General features: G+C 39.5%; 1 protein-coding gene across 1 annotated transcript in view; it reads left to right on the forward strand.

The window, feature by feature from the left end:
* il1rapl1a (interleukin 1 receptor accessory protein-like 1a) overlaps nt 1–15,150 on the forward strand; it is a 202,842-nt gene that overhangs the window by 71,646 nt on the left and 116,046 nt on the right. The gene's annotated exons all lie outside the window — the stretch shown is intronic.

Raw genomic sequence — 15,150 nt, forward strand, 5'->3', positions numbered from 1 at the left:
CAACAGAATGATAATCTCACGTATCTCTTTACTCTAACTTCTCTACACTGTTAAATATTTAATAGATCTGATATCACTGCATTACTAATTGCAATGAAGAAATTGTTTTAAGCACTATTTTGTCCTTACAAGATAACACGCCTCTACTGTTATCCATCTGTTTTGTGTTTGTAAGCTAATATAATACTCTCAGGGGACATTTTAAAAGCAGGAACTTAAAAAGCCAAAATTCCATATGGCCATCTTTCATCTTGACCCTTTTTATCACAAGCTTTAGAATATATTTAAGTTGGACACTTGGGAAATTCAATACATAAGCTCAGCATACTAATTACGTGTCCACAACCGTATGCCGTGGCAGCTGGGGATTAATCGATGTGGTTTCTTTATGCTTCTGAAGTTTTGTCATGCTCCGTTGGAAAAAAAAAAAAAAAAAGGGGGTCCGCGTAGCAGTTTCCTCTCTCCTCTTTGAAGTGCCTAACATTCTCAGCTGATCAGGCTTTTTTGTTGACCTTTCGCGTGAAGTTCACACACTGCTGCTCGTAAATATCAAAGTGCAGAGTCCAACAGGTGAACTCTAACTGTGGGAGGAGAGCCTGTAATAGAATTATATTTTGCACTCTTGCAGTGTCTTCCCATGCATGTGCTCATGTGGGAAGATGAGTGGGTGGAGGCCAAATGTTAAGGAATAAGCAGGATGGACCATCGTCGGTGGAAAGATCAAGAGTCTGTGCAGTCCATCTAGAGTACGCTTGAACCACCGTGAGCTTGCACTGAAAATGCAAAAAGTCTCATGCTCTCTCCTGAATCGTGTGTTTTACTAGATGGTGCGATGTGGATATTTTATGATTCGACCGTTTTAATGTTGCGTGAATTTATTCATGCGTGTGTGGCCCTATGATATTTGTGCAACGTGTGTGTGTCTGGACGGCACTAGGAGGATTACTGTAGATTTACAAGTCGTGCTAACAATAAGCAGACCCACCCCTGGGACCCATACTCAATCACTATCACAATGAAATGCTGCTAATTCCTATTTAAAGCTGCCGCACAGGCACTGCCCTCCCTACCCTCAGGGCCGGAGGGAGAGCAGGCGGCGCAGAGCGAAAGGCGGGAGGAGGAATCTATGTTTTGTTAGTCGGTATAATTTCTGCTAATTCCTCCCGCTGATTTCATCTCTATTAAAACCTCTCGTCTCCCGTTTGTTTTTATGGATGTTTATGAGGTTGCTTCATGAGTCCGACGCGTTTGCCGCTGGAGAGCAGCACACGGTAGCATCTGTGTCATTTGTCTTGGAAAATACCCACGCAAATGTACCCTCCTTATTGGACCTTATTGGCTTTGCACTGAATTACTTTGAAGCCTCAGACTTAAAGAGGATTGCTTTCACTTGTGGCCGCCAGGTTAATGTTTAGAGTCCGTTGTCTTATTAAATGTGCGCATTAATTCATAATGTCAGCGCAGTCAATGTGAGCAGCAAATGAGGGTATTATTTTCCGTTGTTAGGAAGTGTCACATCAAGGGCAAATGTGCTGCGTTTGTGAGTTTATTCCCGTTTCACAAAATCGCTGCTTGCTCTCCACTCCTGCTACAGCTTCCCTCCGCTATCTCCTGCACAAGCACGCTCATTTAGAGAAATGCTTTAATTGGGCACAGAATCAGGAGCAAAAATCTCCAGCTGCATAAATATTTTAGAGGGAAAGCATTCAACAGCGCTGCACAATCTTGTCCTGTTCTGTCTTTTTCTTTTTTGTCCCTTTCAAATCTCCGCTTGTTTTCTCTTGCTCGCTACGCTTGTATACTCCACCACACAGTAAGCTGTCCGTGGTTTTCAGTTGCTGTATTGCTTGTCTTCCTTCCTTTGCCATTTTTTGAGAAAATAATACAACTGACTGATCCTTTTTGCTAATGTTCGGTAGAAAACCGTGCATGCAGTAGCTGCCAAGCAAAAACACATGCACATATAAAGTGGCTCTAAACTGGGACGCAATAATAAATGGGGTAATAATTTCTGCATTATTAATGAAGCGGCAGCATACTCCTCTTAATTGAAAAGTTCTTTTATCTTCAGCACATGCTCATTATCCCTTCTTTTAACACGAGTGTTACAACACTAACTGCAGATAGCAAGCCTGTGCTTTGTCCATTTTCGTTTCAGTTTTCAGTCTCGCTACACGATTGTACAGGATTTTTGATGGTGGGGTTTTAGGCGGCATGTGGAGGGATGGGGCTTGGATGAACCACATTGTGGTGTTGGTCTATCCCACTCCAGTAAAATGATGTGCATGGATATTTGCAAATATTATAATTACTAATTACAACTTTGGATTGAAAATAAGCATGCTTCATACATTTTTATTTCAAAATTCCACATTTTTTCCCAGAAAAAATGTGCAGAGAGAGAGAGAGAGAAGTCCATCCAGATCCATATTTTGAGAATAAGCTCTAAAACATATTCAGAGTCGAGCAATAAATATGGACGGATGGAAGGAATTAAGGGAAGGAAGACCCTTGGAAAATACTTTAAGGTCTGCACAATTGAAAACCATGACGGAAAGAACTGAAGTAAATGACTGATTGGTTCAAGAAACCGTAATATTTACCAGGTTGTATTGGCTGGACTGATGCTACAGAGCAAAGGAAGAAGACGAGATGAAGCGAGGGGAAACATTTAAGGAGATGCAGGTCAATGAAAATTGGCAATTCCTCAGCAGAATGTCGTCTCAGTTACACGTTTCACGCAATAAGTCACTTGCTTTCCGCAGACGGTCATGAAAGATGATGAATAGATCTTCCTGCCACATTGTGAGACCGTAATGGCATTGTGTCAGTCTTTATTTCCCATGCAAATAGTGCATGGATTAAGCATACAGTGCATTGGGAGTGCGAGAGACACGGGAGACATCGTTAAGATGGATGGATCACTGTGATTTGCAAATACATCCAACAATGGCTATAGTAATTTTTCCTTATTTAGGTTCACTTTCATACATTTTCTGTAATCCATCTAGTATCCCACACAAGAACAGCGCAGCACAATGAAATTTGAATATATGGTTGAGAGCACTGTTGCCTAACAGCTAGTAGGCAGCATGTTCAAATCTCAGCAGGGGTGTTTCTGTGTGCCTGTGAGTGCTGTTTTTTTTTTCCCCTTGCATAATGCTTTTCTTCTACATTCCAACAAGGTAGATATTGGGTTAATGGCTTAATGTCCCTGAGGCAACTGTGTGTGTGTGTGTGCGTGTGTGTGTGTGGGGGTGTGTGTGTGTGTGTGTGTGTGTGTGAGAGTGTGTGTGCGTGTGTGCGTGCGTGTGTGCAATGTTGTCTCCTGTGTTTTTGAGTCAAAGGAAGCATAACAGGTTATGAACAATGTTTAATTCTAGATGATTTTAGAGAACCTGTTCGACTATGAAATGAAGTCGGCAAACAACGAAAATTGCTTCACCAAAGGCTGTAAAGACAAATAGTTTATATGGCTGTGAGACTCTGAAGTTATTTTCTGTCATGGTTCTTTTATTTTTAGTAGACAGATGTCATTTTGTCACAAGTTTATAAAAAGCTAAATAACCCTCGAGAGTGATGAAAAGCTAAATGCTAATTAAACAGATTTCTGTAACGTAAAACAAATCAAACTGAAAACAATCCATCTTATTGGACACAGCACCATTTTAGTGGATATTAAATGTGTACATTTTCATCAGAGACCATTGTTGCATTGTCGTTTTTCAGCTGAACTGTGTCTGTGTTGCTCGGCTGCATCAATCCTCTGAACAGCAGTGATTCATCAGTCTACTTCAAGCCCACCAATGAGGGACTAAACGTGGATTTTACAACAGTCTGTCAGATGTGCAATGGCACCAAAGATGGCGCGTTCCTTTGCATTGCCCAGTCTTGTAGTTGTTCACAAATGATCCCAGACATGTTTCACTAGCAATCAGTATATTAGGTGCATTGATGCAGCAGACAGGCTTTGACTTGGTTCAGTAACAATGATGAGAAAAACATGAGTATACAAGGTATATAAAGTCTGAGTAGTTTGAAGTTGCCAATCAGTTAAAAGAGCGGCTCTGGTCTGACTTTAACTGTTAACCTCACGTTTCATTTCCAAGAATTTGTGTAATTTTCTGCCAAGCTAAGTACAGTATGACACTTCCTTATCAAATAGGGAGACTATGATGACGACTTCAAAGAACCTCATGTTAAAAAAAATAAAAAATCTGAATTATCTTTATTATTATGTGACGATGTGCTGTTTGTGCATTCATAATCGATATTTCTTTGTCCAATAGAAAACAGGAGGTTGTGTAATAATTCCTAAACTAATATCTGAGGCAATTTCTTCTATTCATTATTCCTGTTTTGCAGAAGTTGCTTCTGACTTTGCTTCGGGCCGGAGGGTTTGAAAATGTTCTGTGCATTTTCCAAAACCCACAAGGTAGCCACCAGCTGCAGCTTTCCGTCAGACAGCCAAAAAAAACTTCTTTGCAGGTTTTTTTTTTTTTTTTGGGTGTTCACTCTAAGACCATAACAAGGCTTCAGGGAACGAGTTTTTGAAAGACATGAAGTTTACATGGGATGGCATTTGTAAAATTTAACCAAACAAAATAACAATAATCTTCACTGTTGTGACTCGGGATGCCGAAATAACAGACAGTGATGTGCACATTTGTGTGTTTGCACAAAGTGAAGTTAATGCCCTCGTCTTGCTCTGTCTCTTCCCCCCTTTATTTTTGTGCTTCTCTGGCCACGAGAGGGGAGAGGCAGAGAAGCAAGGGTGATAATGACTTGTCAAATTAGAAGCGACGGAACCTGCAGCGAGTGTAAACACAATTCAGGATGTTCAGATGACATTTTCCAAGCTGTATTTCTACTGGGGGAGATTAGCGGAGTGACAGCTCAGCCTGAATCTCATGGATCACAGCTGCACAATGGAGAGGCGCTGGCACACACACACACACACACGCACACACACCACTCAGAGGGAACAAATTACTGGCATTTTAATACAAAACTCCACACCGACACCTGCATAAACAGACACAAAGATTTCCCCGCAGAATAATGCAAGCAACCACACACACTTTGTATTTGAAGACACTTTAGTAGTATGAAACGGCTCTCGTCTTGGATCCCTCCTCCCTGTTTGTGGTCCAGGGGGCCCCTGCAGTCTCAGCCAGTCAAGCCCATGCATGGATTCATGTCCATGTAGTCTGCCCCACACCCTGTCAACATGATAGATTGTGTTCATGCACAGCCTTGACTCTATAACTTATTGAGACCTTATTTGCATACGTTCTCACTGCCAGTAAAACTCCACATGATGTAGGAGAGCAGTAGGCGTTTCAGTTGTTAAAATATTAGGGGATCCCGTTTCTTAGCGTTCCATTTTACGCATGGCCGTCCTTCTCGGCACAGCAGAGACCACGAGCGGCGCTGCTCATTTTCCGACTTCGCCCGATGAAATAAAGAACCATTTACGAGGAACAATATCCGGACCGTCGCATCTCCCGCCTTCCTGCCCCCACTGTCGGAGAGATACTATTGAGAGTCCTGAGCACATCAATTTGGGCCTCAAATGACTTTCTCCGGCTGGCCAAATCCTGACAAGCTTTCTGTTCTCCTTTTTTTTTTTTATAAAAAAAAGAAACCTTTTATCACCAAGAAAAAGAAAGAAAAGATGAGCCAGGGAAAGAGAGAGAGAGAGTGAGAGAGAGGGGGAAGTCAAAAAGCTAATATCACAGTGACACCCTTTCAGCGCACAACAGGGAGAATTTCTGTACTATAACGGGTTCTGGTTAATTTGAAGTCAATTGGAGAGTTATTAAAAGGGATCTGAATGAGCTGCGCTGAACTTGGTCAAGGGCAGCAAACTCACCCTGGTTTCTGCATGGAACATTAGAGACATGCTTGTCACCTTCATGCAAACTTGGAGGATTTTTTTTTTCTTTTTTGATCTTTCACAAAACCACTTTTGCTTCCAATTCTTTTCACTCTCTCAGAGGCCACTTTATTTGGTACACATGTTCTTCAACTGCTTGTTAAATCAAAGTGAAGTTTTTGGAAATCAAACGGAGCATCAGAACGGGGAAGAAATGTGATTTAAGTGACTTTGAATGCAGCATAGTTATTGGTGATCTATGGACTGGTTCGAGTACTTGCAAAGCTTGAATCTTCTATGATGTTTTTGCTAAGAATGGTCCAGAAAGGAGAAAATATCCAGCTACAAAATTGCCTTATTGTCTCCTGAGCTCAAATAAAATGGGACAAACTGGTTCAGGATGATAGACATCCAACAATCACTCCTGTATGCACTCATTACAAGCAGAGTATGCAAAATACCCTCACTGAACACACAATCAGCCAGTCAGATGGACTCCAGAAGCAAAATCCCACATTCCTGTAAGCTAAAAACAGGAAACTAACCCTACAGACCACACAGACTCACCATAAGGAAGAAATTAAACTTCTTCAACTCTTCTTAAAATTATGCTACAAACTATCTGTCTGAAGACAGAAAGGGTCCATTATTTTTAATAGAAAGGTGTACCTAATAAATTGACCAGTGTGCAATTCCAGGCTATTGCACTTCTGTCATTGTTTTAGCAGCAAACGCATCTCCCTGCCGATGCTTTCGGCGCACCTGCTCAGATTCCCTGGGCTCAAGCTCACAGCTGAGGATTTGCTTCTGTTTAGGTATTATTTCTTTTTGGTTTATCCCTTAAAACTCCACATTGCATTTGAAAATTATTCTGCCAATATGTATGCAAATGTCAACATCCACCAACAGAAATTAGATTTACAGCAATTCCCCATACTTCTCTGATATCTTTCCTGTGGTCCTCAGGTGCGGGCTCAGTGGTTTAATGCAGCATTGTTTTGCATTACAGCACGATTTGGATTGCGAGCGCAACAAATATTACCAGGGAAGAAAATAACAGAGCAGGCTTGAAGAGAAATGGAAGATTTGATTTATGTCATGTATCACAGCATTGGGTGGAGTTTTGACTAATGTGGCGATGAGCACGATCATGGTATTTCGATGTTTTGGTTTTTTTTTAACATAGACATAGTCTTTGTTTTTTCACCAAAGTAAGTAAATGTTCTATGAGAAATTTTTAGGTTTTCATTCTTCATTTTGTTTGGAGCATATCAAAGAATAATGAGTGGGACAGAGGAGAGAATAGAGTGAAGAACAACACAGATTCATTCAAAAGAGGGAAGATAAGCAGTGGGAAACCAAACACAATTTTAACTTTATTGCTGTCACGTTTTCAGGAAGTCGAGAGACGCTAGCTTCAGCCTTGGACTGTAAACACAGGGGGATAATGTTGCACCAATGGATGAAACCAGAAAACCGATGCCAATTGTTGCTTGGCACTTTTGCTAACCTGCAGTCGGTAGATGATGCTAGCTGAGCTTCAACATGTATACAGGACAGTTAATTATTTAATTACCCTTCTGTTTATCCATATGTGCACATTTTGAGTGTGCTGTAAACACGATAAAGGGGGGAACAAGATCAAATAAAATGTTTTTAACAAGGAGTTGTTTGTTAACAAGGTCATTATTTGGCCCGTTTCACTTATTACAGTTATTATGAGTTATGGACTGTATTTACTTTTTAAAAAGAAGCTGTAGCTCAGCAGAGAGCGAGGGGGAGGATATGAGCAGCGCGTACACAAATGTGATTGGTTTGTCTCCATTTGATTTTTCTTTCCATGTTTTTAGGTATTGGCCTTTATGAAGTTCTTGTGTGATTACCTTCAGTTAAAATGACAAGGTTTCATTGTATCATGGTATTTGCACGAAATAAATAAACAAAAATGTATAATGTGATCTAAATGGCAACAGTTATTCCTAATGGAGCTGAAGGTTCGTGGGGATTAAGATGTAATTTTAAATAGCTTTAAGCTTTACAAAAATGTTGCAGTTTGGAAACTATTAGTGTTTGCGATACCTTCATGTCGTTTATATGACCCATCTTAACGGATTTGGTTTTTAAAAAAAACATTTATCTCTCAATAGTCCAGTGGTATTAGATATGTTCTTAGGAATATCATTTAAATTTTCATATATATTTTAATCACCGTAATTGTCATTCACTTGGAATAAAAGACCAAGATATAGAAAAAATATATATTCTAAGTATTTTAATGTTCCTAATCTACCTGTATTTTGTAGATTAAGAGCAAAGGTCGCTTATGGTCTTTGGAGTGAAATTATCTGTAGGCTACTATTCCCATTTGCATATAAATGAACCGTGGTAAACTGTGAAAGATTTTTTTTTCTTTACCCAGAAAATTATAAAGTAGCAAGACGAGAGAGAGGTCCCTAATTCAAGATTTTTTCTGTGTTCATTAATTTAGCGGGAATATGAAAATTGGGATGGAACTGGATTTGTGTTGCTTATTTTAAATGGAATATTGAGAGAAGGAGTAGATTATGAGATTTGTCATATTTGTCTTTTCCTTTTCATTCAAAAATGTTGTTCATATTAACATTTGACATGTCAATTTTAAACTGCAAATGAAATGAATAAACAAACATCCAAAACTGAAGAAGCAAATAGAATAGTGAACTTAGATTTGGGTGAATTGATTTTATTATTCTGGATTTTCTTTTTTTTTTTTTTTTTTTTTTTTTTTTTGCAGGTTTATCCTCTGTAGTTAACGTTCTTAAAAACTGAAGAGAGTAATAAATTATAAACAAGGATATAATTATATATTATTATGCTCTACCGTCTTCATAAGTGAAATTCAGGTGGGGAAACAAAGGGATATAGAGTTGTGAAACCTGGACTTGGCAGTTTGTAATTTGAAAAACCTCAGTTTGAGAAAACCGTGAAAGAGAGATTCATTTACATTCCCAAAATTTAGCAAAACTTTCAGCTCGTGTCTTTCTAGTAAATCCAGTTGTCTCCTTCCATTAGCTGGATATATCACTGCATCCCTGGTAATAGAAGTCAGATCACTTTTCACATTCTGATGCCTGGTATGTAATCGTGAATCTTTTGTAACCATGTAGACGCAAAGAGGACCGACTTCACAATGAGCAAAAATCTTGTTTTATTTATTTGCACTTTCCATATCTGTAAGTCTTGATTTATTTATAGTTTCTGTCCTGTGCATTTTGTCACAGTTTACAGTTGTTCCCTGTTCCACATCAGCCCAGCATAAAATTATTTTTAAGTGACTTTGGATAAAACCATATTTCATGCATATCCATGCATTGGTCTCCCCCAGTTGTCTGTGAACAAGTAATGATTGTAAAATTGGCCTTATTTCCACGTTGATGTGTATGTGTTGAACTTAAACATTAATCAGGTAACAATACAAAAACCTGTTTAGGTGAGATTAACATTGTGAAGTAATCTGATATTTATAGTTCACTTTAAAGGTTTAAAGAATGGAGTCCAAATCTTTTTATATCATCATCTTAATGCCCATGTTTTATTCTTCTACCATTTCTTTTACCTTCATTTGAAGGTCAAGAAGCCACAAAGACACATTCAGATTCAACTTGACATTCAGATTCAACTTGGCAGGGCACACAGAGGACCTGTTGAGATAAAGCCTAGAGCTTGTGATTCACAAAGGCAGCTGGGATTCTGCAGGTTTAGGCCCCGGTTTTTATCACCTCTATTGATCTGTGATTAAGTAATCTTGAGGATTAAGTAAGAAGAGCAAGACAAAGAGACGATATCAAGCCTAATTCAGCAAAGTGTGATTGGAAGCTAAGCCTGTTTTAAAGACTAATGTGAGAATGCACATTGTCACATTGTCTGTGCAAAGAACTCTGTGTGAATTTCGACAACGCTGGAGAATCAAGTAATTTGCAGAAAGATTATTGTAGAGGTTTTCACCTTATCCCCAGGCTTACTAATTCTGCGAGTCATTTACCCTAAGTTCTGCACAATTACCTTCAGTGGTGGTCATGTTTCATGCCAACACTTGTGGAGGAAGAATATAATTGAGTTCTATTGTTCATAATTAGCCATTGCCAAAACTTGAATTTCTTTTGCGAATAACAATGGTCTTTTTTTTGTTGCCATTTCTGTAGCTGCTTATGTAAGATGTTTATTTTATAAAATCATGTTCTCATTCTCATGGAAATTAATTCATCAAAAACGACAAAAAAAATATTCCAAAGATTAGATTTTCAAAAATCCCCAAGAGTGTCTCACCATAACAAAACACTCACGCTGTAAAGCGAATAATTGAAAAAGAGCTGTACATACGCTCATCTACAGTTAATCAAGCTGCTCTTCAGTGAAAGTACAACTTTAGTGATCTTTGAAAAGAACTAAATGAGTTTGAATGTATTGTTAATTTCCTCTAATCTGCAAAGTCTACATTTCAGGCTTACATGTATGCACTCCCACTAATTTGCAGTCAAATGTCCATTGCTTCAAATTGCTGAGAAAACCTATTTTTGTAGCCTTCAACAAGGTTCTGGTGCTTGTTCTGGTTTGATATTTGACTTCTGTTTTTGGCTAGATTTAATTTGTTTGGTTTTCTGGCAGAGAACCATATTCCAACAGAGGGGTTTTGGGAAGGCCATTTCAGAGGTTTTATGCCAGCCTTTTTCATTGTGTCCTAAGTTTCCAGCGTCTAACTGTTGCTTTGAGGAGAAGGCGATGCATTTGGAAGTAGTTAGTCAACCACTTTCATTACTGAACTTAGCAGTACTACCGTCAAGGAGACACAGTTCGGCGTTTCTCTGAGGTGTTTCTCTTCAGTGTTGCTCAGGCTGAACAATGTTTGCTCTTATGTTTCAAAGTCTTGGTCAGAATCCTGTCATCAGTGTATGATGCATGATGAGACTGTGTGCAGTAATACTAGTAATGTAGTAGCTTCCTGTTCATGACAAGTTTCGCCATGGGTGGTTCATTTCCTATTAACTTGCTTGAATGACTGCTGTGATTCCAAATACAGCTCAAAATGGGTTTTAGGTCAGATGAAGTAGGCTAACGTTAAGGTTTTGGAGAACATTGGCCTAAACCTTGTTGGAAGTATATCAGCTATTAAAAATTTAGGCCTATGAATGGAAAAAAGCAAACCATTTTAAAACTCTTACCGGATATCTAAGCCAAATTACGTAGGAGTTTCCTGATGGCTACGAAAGGCTTGGTAAGCTATGTATTTAAAAAATATTATTGGGGTTGTATATGCACACATTAAGCTCAGATAATTGTGATCTTGAGTTGTTTATTTAATCATTCGTCACTGAAGTATAAATGCATCGCTAAAACCCCAAATTTTATGTAAAATTCCTGTCAATGATGAGTGTACGTAAACATCAGACTGGAAGTCTGTGGGGTAGAGTACATACACTGAAAATAAGATGCAAAGAATGACACAGAAAATAATTCTCTGGATTGGATTCAGCTATAGATAATTGAAAAAGCCCAATTGCCTACCAAACATCTGATAATTCAACTTTAACCGAAGAGCAAGAATGAAAAGAGAGAATTTCTATTGAGGGCATCATCAAAGTTTCAGGGAACAATGCAACAGGAACATTGCATAAGTAATGTCAAAAATAACAATCATGAGAAAGCTGGACTTGACCGAAGAGACACAAAACCCAGTTTGTGATTGGAGTTCTGGCTGTGGTGGGTTCACATTTTCTTTGTGCGACTCCTTGAGTGTGTGTGGGACTAAATTTATACAAGCTCTAGGGTATGTATTTATTGGCTTGGTTTAGTGTCACACAGTGACGGACAGGTCTGTCCTGCCGCTGAATGTAATAAGGTTTCTGCAGCGCTCACGCGCCTGCACATTTTTCTGAATTATGACGTCCCCACCTTGGAGTTTTTGAGCACCGACTGCACTCCACCTATACCTTATATATCATGGGACGTAGCAATCACAGGTAAAGGAGCATTGCAGCCAACAGCGCTGCAGTACGAATCTGAAGACTGACAGCCATAGGGGAACGTGTCCATATGGAAACATTTTTTCACACCATGGGCTTGTTGGACGTCTGAGCAGAATTGCTACAAATCCTTAACGTCCCAGGAATCCAGGGTGGAATAGCATGAGATCCTGTATTTGTGTGTAGTTTTATGCAAGCTGTCAGCAGCAGAGAGAGTGAGAGGTGGGGACTGCAGTATTCCTGCAGCGGGAAGCATTGATTTTCTTGCCTGGCATGGGGATGTGGGAAATGTCAGCCTCTAATTGAGTTGATAAAACCGTTTTGAGTCTCAGACGTAAATATGCCCTCCCACACCCCCGCACATACACGCACACGCAAAATGCCATTGCATTACACAACTCCACTTGGGATGGCCATAAGAAATGAAAGGTCTCCTTATTTGTGTGTGCATTAACATGTGTCTACCTTCAGTGCATGCCGAGTTGTTTTGTTGGACTATACACCTCTTCCGGTGGAAGCAAATGCCTGACTTGTTTGTCAGTGAATGAAATGTTTTCTTCAGTTTTGAATTAGCAGGGAAGCTTCTTTGGATAAACAGGTTTGCTTGCCACTGAGAGCAAAAATGAAGATTGGTAAACGTGACGCAGAGGTCATATCCATTAATGGATAGAAAGTGAATAAAGGAAATAATGAATGAAGTCTCTGCTCCCTAGCTGCTGATTAGAAGATCGGTATGCAGAGAGAACAGAGGAATTACCTGCTGTCTTTAGAGGAAATTCACCACAATATCAGAAGAAATGGTAGTTCTCAGTTCAGTGTCTCTATGAGGACAATCTCATTTTTCTTCTATAAGAGTAATAATTATGTAAAGAGATTTTATGATATTAAAAGGCTAGATTTTTTTTTTTTTTGGTCACAGTTGAGTCTCTTTTGAAGCTCTGTCTTGTTGTGATGCAAGTCTAATGGGGGATGTATATCAGGAGCACCACGGTGCATCTAGTTCATTCGAGAACTTAAAACGTTGCTTTAAGAACCATCTCTGTCTTTTGTAAGAGCGCAAAGACGAAACAGACCACGAGACTTCAGTCGTTCTAGCAGAACCGGAGATGCCTTTGGAGCCTTTGGAGCTGGGCACTTTGGAGAGTCTGCAACCATCAAATGCCACCGCTCTGAGTTGCATAATAGAGGTGTATTTTTAGAAGTACATGTTACTCCACCAGTGTGTAATGTCCTGTAACTATTATAATTCACCGTAGATATGAAGGTGGAGCTATATCGTCATCTCTCTGCTTTATCGATGCTTGAATGGTCTTTTGAAGTCAGTAGTAGGTCTTGAGTTGTCCTGTAGTGTTGACAATCAATAAATTGTCTTTTCAAAAGTATTTTGGGTTTCTAAAAGAAAAACGAAACGCAGAGAAAATGTGAACATTTTTTTTAAATGTTGAGAGTTCCTCAACCGGTTTACCATCAACCCAAAACTGACACATCCTACATCAGATGAGATTTGTGAAGCTTGTATTCTACTTGTAGAAAACAAACACAAAGATGAACATTTAGATTTTTCCAAAAAATATTGCTAAAATCTTGAACCTGGCCAAGTGAAACATCTTGTCTCATGGGCTAAATGATTGGAAATAATGGCTTTTCCATATTGCTGATGGTGTTCACCAGCAGGACACGCGACAGTTAATCAGAACATAATTATTGAAACTGTATAAGGTGAACACATGACACATGTATGTTTGCATCTGCTTTAATGTAAGGGAGAATAATCAGTGTTTCACATTATGACACACACACACACACACCTGCTTTCAGTTTCTTTCACATTCTTGTGTGTGTAAGTGCACGCACCCACGCACACAAACACTTGTGGCAAAGCCGATAGTAATTACTGACATGATTAGGCAGACAACCATTCATATAGGGAATGCACGCTCATGCAAACACACACACACACACACGCACACAAACACACACACACACACACACGCACACACACCCCCACACACATTCTATCTCTCCCTCACACACACATATTATACCTCCCTGGTAATTAACAGTATTAATTACTAGCATAGCTGTCCCTGTGAGGCTCTGTATCACTCACAGACGGCACGCAGTGGGGTTCTTATTACTTTATCTCGCCACAGCATCGCCTCTTCTGTCTCCCTCTCCTAGTCTCTGGTTATACACGCTTTCTGATACACACCTGCTGGATAAACAAATGTTAGCTAATTAGTCGGAGAGTGATAGCTGGCTGTGGGTTAAAATCCAGTCGCTCGGGATGTGAAGGAGCCATGTTTGCATGAAAAAGAGCGGGTCATTTTCTCATTATGATGGAGTCGCGGTCTGTTTAGCCACTGCAGCCGTTTCTTATGCGTCTTGTTATGCTGTTGTAGCTAAAGTGTCACATAAGTTGTGTTTTTTTTTCCATTTGTGTTGCATCAGCTACTCTTCTTTCATTGCAGCAGTGCTCCAACCAAAAAATGTTGGGCAAACTCTCTTATGCATAATTGCTGAGCTGGTGAACATCAAGCTGTAGACATCTTGCTTGAGAGACGTCGTGGCATATTCCCATTTACCGAGGTTGTTTTGTACCCCACTCGAATCTTATTTATATCCACAGCAGTTAAATGTGGCTGGCACCATTTTTGAGGATATTGTACAGTTAAATCCCAAGTGTCACAGCGCTTGCATGTTTGAATATTGCATGCGAGTGCGTAAGCTTTCTCTGCAGAGGTAAAGATATCTTATGCTCCGAGTGTGCTGGCAAAGTTGAGATTGAAGGTGAGGGGATAAAATGTGTCTTGCACATCATTACACAGTAAAACTGCAATCCTCCCAAAGTGTCAATGCAATATATCTATGTAACATAAAGGGATTTTTATCTCAAAATGTCATATGACATGCTTTGAAAAGGATACATTATTTAGCTTTGCAGTTTGTTACTGAGACAGTTTCAGAGAATTCATCAATAAAAAATAAACAAGAAAATAATGAATAGTTTGGGAAATGTGACGGTTGCCTCCAAACACTTTATGGCTTCTTTTGGGAAGAAATTAGTAACTTCCAAGTGGCATGTATTATTGATTAACCCACAAGCCGCAGTCGAGGGTTTGGAGTTTGAGAAGGAGAGGCCTGTGTTTGATTTAAACAGCAGGGGCTGCATTTCCGTCTAGCAGCAGCCTGTCGCTACACTACCGTAGCAGATGGATGCAAGCGGTGAAACGTTCTGGAAACAGGCAAAAATTTATAAATGACGCAAAATTC

The sequence above is a fragment of the Poecilia mexicana genome, unplaced genomic scaffold, assembly GCF_051168715.1.
Source record: "Poecilia mexicana isolate PSO_F unplaced genomic scaffold, ASM5116871v1 scaffold_2, whole genome shotgun sequence".
NCBI lineage: Eukaryota > Metazoa > Chordata > Actinopteri > Cyprinodontiformes > Poeciliidae > Poecilia > Poecilia mexicana.